Genomic DNA, 5,570 nt, shown 5'->3' with positions numbered 1-5,570 from the left:
CCCCCACCCCGCTCCCCTGCTGACTGGTTGTTCCACTGTTCAATTGATTTGCATATTACACTTTTATTATATAGGATTGTTGTATTATTTTCCATATGAACAAGTGTAAACCTACTTTTGACCCACCCTGTATTGTTATGGTTCCAGATCAGATCCTTATATGTTGTATGTCCATTAATGTAGACTTACAATCACTGTTTTATGAATTTGCCTATTAAATCATGTAGGAAAAGATAAATTACAAGCCATAAAAAAAGGAAATAATACTGGATTTTACATTTACCTGTGTAGTTACCTTTATCAGTGTTCTTTATTTTTTCTTATGGCTTCAATCTATAGTCTACTGTCTATCTAATCTATAGTCTACTGTCATTTCATTTAAGCCTGAAAGACTCCCTTTAACATTTATTCTAGAGCAGGGAGTCCATTTATTCTAGTCATGAACTCCCTCAGCTACTGTTTGTCTGGAAATGTCTTAATTTCTCCTCCATTCTGGAAAGATTATTTTACCAAAACTCTTTTCTTGTTGTTGTTATATTTTGAGTTTGTTTCTTAAAACTGCTAAAGCCCACTTTCCCCTATCCATTCTGGTTTTGTTCCACTTTTCTGTTAATAATGTTTACAAAAATGTTAACCCATATAAAGAGGATTCCTCCAAGGTGCTTTCCATAATTATTCCTTTTTGCATATGGAGATTATTCTTCTTAATAAATGGGAAAATATATCTTTTGTTTGTTAATCCAATTAAAAGTGATAAGTGCTAAACTAAAATTCCCAACCAAATTCCAAAGATGAGCAAAACAGAAGCCCCAAGCTTTTTCCATGAGAGAAAATTCTCTCTGCTAATTTTAAGGTAAAATAGTCCTGAGAACGTAAAAAAAAATCAAACATGTTGATGTACTGGAACCAACTACAACAAACACATTCCTAATGTCAGGAACAAATATTGCAAGTAAAACAATGATAGTATTGAGTGCTAGAGTAATAAAAAAAATGGTGAATTCATGAGAGTGGAAAACTGGAGAAAAACATCATCATTAAAGCTTTTCTTGAAAGGAAGTGGATTAAAGGGACTGTCAAAAGTACAGCAAACAGGATGCATAACTTCAAATCATGACAACATCATGTGGCACGTATTTATTATAATCTTATAGTATATCAGATGCCACTTTGTAATAAAAAATAACGTACCCAAAGAGTGTAGATATAAAATACATGAGAAAAAGCAAAGCAATTTTGCTATATTGGTTACATTCTACATTCTTTTCTTTGAAGGGCTTTAAAGTCCACAGTATATGGGCAATCTTGAAGTATGGCAGAGAAACGAAAAGGCCATGATTGGTATGGCATACGCACTCTCTGGAGAAATGAGAGAGCTTTGCTTTACTTCTGCAGCATTTGAAATCTGGAAGTATTGCTCTATACAATTTAATGTCAGAGGATAAGGGATGGACCATTTTTAAAATTATTATCACAAGAGAAAAGAACACCATATAGAAAAATGATAAACTACTTGTGCACCCAAGAAAGGCTATGTTAGGAAGAAATGCAAGAAGGAACACAATGAAAACACAAATGATTATTAGTTGGGCTTTATCCATCAAGATACCAAGACCCACTATAGTCTTCAGACAAAAATTCTGAAATAGCAGTAGGAAGCTCTGTTTTAATAATTAAAAGATAAAGTGACATAGGTCCAATATTCTGAATTATTATGGTGCCTGCCACCACCACCTGATCCAAATGCAAAGAGTCCAAGATCTTCATAAGATGTCACAGTTGTCTGAGTACACATACTAAGCAGGAGATAGACTAAGAATGAAGCCAGGTGAGCATTTACCAGCAACAAGAAACTAAATCCAAGGATATCGGTATGAGCCATACATAAGCTAAGCCAAAAATGCCACTCCCATGATGGCATTTACCAAATTAAACACTGAGAAACCAAATGAAACACCTGGGGATCTCTGTCTGTGGAGTTTGTTGCTTAGAAACAGGCTCAACTCTTCCACCTCCACTTCCTCAGGCTGCTGGGAAGAGATGTACCAGCCCATCTTCATGTTGATGATCCCCCAGGGCACCTTCATGGCTGCTTGCTGGCGGACTACCAGGTCCATCTGCAAGCTACTACCCCTGCCTTCCCATCATTAGACACGCCAAAGGTAGAGCTATGGGATCCACCCCTTCCAGTTACCATACCTCACCAGGGCAAGGAAGTGATATAAAATTCTTGATTGATAGTTGGTTTTCTTAATTCAGGATGTTATGTCATCCCAATGCCTTCTGGCCTCCATGTTTCTGAGGAGAAATTGGTTGTTAATCTTATTGAAGATCCCTTGAACATAACAAGTCACATCTCATTGGCTGCTTTCAAAATTCTCTGTTTGTCTTTGGGTTTCAACAATCTGACTACCAAGTCTCTTGATGTAGATTTCTTTGAGTTTATTGTTTATTGTTCATTAGGCTTCTTGGACATGTATATTCATGTAGTTCTTCAGATCTGGGGAAATGTTAGTCATTGTTTATTTAATGTTTTTCTTCCCCTTTCTATTTTCTGCTAGGATACCTATATTGTGTACATTAGTATATTTAATGATATCTCACACATCTTTCATGCTATGTTCATTTTCCTTCATTCTTATTTTTTTCTGCTCCTCAGTTGAATAATTTCATTTGTCTTATCTTCAAGTTTATTGATGCTTTCTTTTGCCTGCTCAAATCTGCTGGTTAAGCCTCTAGAGAGTTTTTAATTTCAGTTAATGTACTTTTCACCTCCAGAATTTCTCTTTGGTTCCTTTATGCAATTTATATCTCTCTGTTGATATTTTTTGCCCATCTCTGTAAACCAATAAACACAAGTACACTATTTTTCTGAGATCTCTGAAACATTCTACCCAATTAACAAGCCTGAAGTGTGGATCATGAAGATCCTCAATTTGTACATGACCAGTCAGAAGTATGGTTGGCTTGAGTTTTACAACTGGCATCTGAAGTGGGGGCAGGCTTGTGGGACTGAGCCTTTAACCTGTGTGGTCTGCACTTACTCTGGTTAATTAGTGTAAGAATTGAACTGAATTGATAGACACCCAGTTTGGTTGATGTCAGAGAAAACGCCCCACAAAGGTTAGGATTTAGACATAATATATTTTGGGGAGTACATAATTCAACTCACTACAGAGGGGGAGGGAAAGAAGAAGAATGGTCTGTGGTTGTGGTTGTTTGTTTTTCCCCCACAAAATCTTATAGTACTGAGCATGTATCAATTGACTATGAATATGTGATTTACGGCATCAACCTTAGAAAGCAAAGGAGATAGGTTAATGGGTATCTCATGATAGAGACTCCTTTGCCTCTGGTTAGACATGAGGTCTTTTCCCAAACTTTATTAGAAAGATTGTTAGACTTCTTCAGGGCTTTTCCACCTGCCCATCAATCTTGAGTTTGCACTGCAGCTGGTCTTTTGGGAGAATGAGCAGGAAACATGGATAACAATTTAATGAGGATAGAATCTGTGAGCTCATCCCTGGAATTGTGAGTGCTGCTAAAGCTAAGGAAGCAGCCAAAGGTCTGGGACCCACATCTTGGCCTTGTTAGACTTCCTTCCTGGAATGTCCCCTGCAGGTCTCACCATTTAAAAAAATAATCATCATCAATTTAGATTCATGCCAAGGTCAGGCAGCCAACTAAAGGGATACCGCTGTTGTCAATCTTATGAATTTTTATTTTCTTTCATGTTCTTTCCCTCCCTTTTCTAACACTACATTTCTCTTTCTTTAAAAAAAAAATAAGCACTTGCTTCCACAGACACGCACTTTTGTCTTGCGTCAATGCTACAAGGCAGATAACATCATTATTGCCATTTTACAGAGAGTGAGACGGGGCCCCAAAGACGTAATATCAGTTCATACAGACATTCAATTGTGAAGCTGGGCATCAGACACGGGCACTAAACCCCATGCTTTTCCCTCCACCCTACACTGTCTTCCTTTCTATTCCTGCTGCTTCCTTTTCTTACTGTTTCCTCATGTCAAAGGCACTCACAGGCTTAGGACCTGTTCCCATTGCTCTGAGATCCATGGTTCACTCTGAGCACCAAAACTGCCCAGGGAGCGTCTAGGAAAGCTGAAGACTGCCCCCCATCCCCAGCCTATCAAATCGCACCTTCCGGGGGTATGGCCAGGACATCAGCATTTTGTCTGAGCTCCCCAGGTGATCCTAATGTGCCGCCAGGATTGAAGACCGCTGCTATAGATCATGTTTGCACCATTTATTAGCCATAGAAAAGGAAATATCCACTCAAGATTAACCTAACCTGTGGAGCACATTAAGATGTTTGATGAAAAGCGAGGACAAAGTAACCAAGGAGACTTGCAGGTGACAATTTGAGCTGACGTGTTTAATGCCCCTCCCTTCCCAAATCCCACTGAAAGGATCAGAGAGAAGGAAGAAAAGCCTATGGCATCCATGTGAACTAAGGAAGAATGGTATCAATGGGCTAGAAACTTGGAGGAAGTAGACACGATTTGGTGCAGGTGAAAACAGATGGGTCAAGGTACTAACAAGAACGGTTCAGCCCTGACAAGGAAACACCACATGGGAAGTACGCGGGTGAAATAACCCCCAGAGACCTGGAAATTCCCAAACTCCCACTGGGAGAGAATGGGACAGCGGGAGAGTTGGTGGGGAGCAAAGGAGAACAGTCTGGCAACTGCATCAGCGCCTCACACACAGGCTGGCCACCCTGGAGAGACTTGGGGAAGCCCCGTCAGCACCTCCACCACAAGAGCCTTCAAAGGAACGATTTGAAAAAGCAGTGAATTCCTGAGACAAAAATGCCTTCCTAGTAATTTGCTACCAACTTCCCCTGGCAGGCAAGGAAAATAAAACTACCCAATAAATAAAAACTTAAAATGTCCCCTTGGGGACTAAGGCAACAGGAACCAACACACTCGCTGACAAAACCATCTCAAGTTTCCAGACTGGGCCCACATAGGTCTCCTCTGAAGGAACAAGCAAATGGAAAGAAAATTGAAATCACAGAACATATGAAAAGGTCTGGTACACAAAGAAGAAAACCTATTGGAATCCTCAGAACAAATGTTTATCTATGAAGTAAACTTATTCCAAACAGCAGGGAATGAGTTTAAGACAAGCTTTAACTTGGATTTTCACCAATATTATAAGTCCATTGCTATAAAGAGCAAATAACCGATAAATATTGCTATGGGTGAAAAATCACTAGAATTTTTTAAGTCATCTTTAGTGTGAGCCACAAAGTTTGGGGGAGTCTGTTAAACAGAAACAGATAGCAGGTAAGGGCAGCCAGCAGCAGCCTGGGAGCCTGGCAGAAACAGGTGGGTTTGGTGAATGCACACTTGCTGAATGCTGAGATCCCAAGCCCTCTTCCCCAACTCAGCTCCCAGAGTGTGGCAGCCAGGATAACACCCCACAGGCAGGAGACATACAGGTTCTCCTCTGGGAATTCTGCCTGGCTCTAGGGGAACGACCTTAAGCAACTCACTTGGGAGCTCCTTGCAGCCACCCTACAGAGAAGCTCCCTTTAGTAAGAC

At 40.0% G+C, this 5,570-nt stretch overlaps 1 pseudogene; it reads right to left on the bottom strand.

The window, feature by feature from the left end:
- Positions 1-704: 704 nt before the first annotated feature.
- Positions 705-2,087, bottom strand: LOC102418311 (annotated as a pseudogene).
- Between the last annotated feature and the right edge of the window lie 3,483 nt (positions 2,088-5,570).

The sequence above is a fragment of the Myotis lucifugus genome, unplaced genomic scaffold (assembly GCF_000147115.1).
Source record: "Myotis lucifugus unplaced genomic scaffold, Myoluc2.0 scaffold_17, whole genome shotgun sequence".
NCBI classification, from domain to species: Eukaryota; Metazoa; Chordata; class Mammalia; order Chiroptera; family Vespertilionidae; genus Myotis; species Myotis lucifugus.
This window is presented reverse-complemented; position numbering and strand designations above follow the sequence as displayed.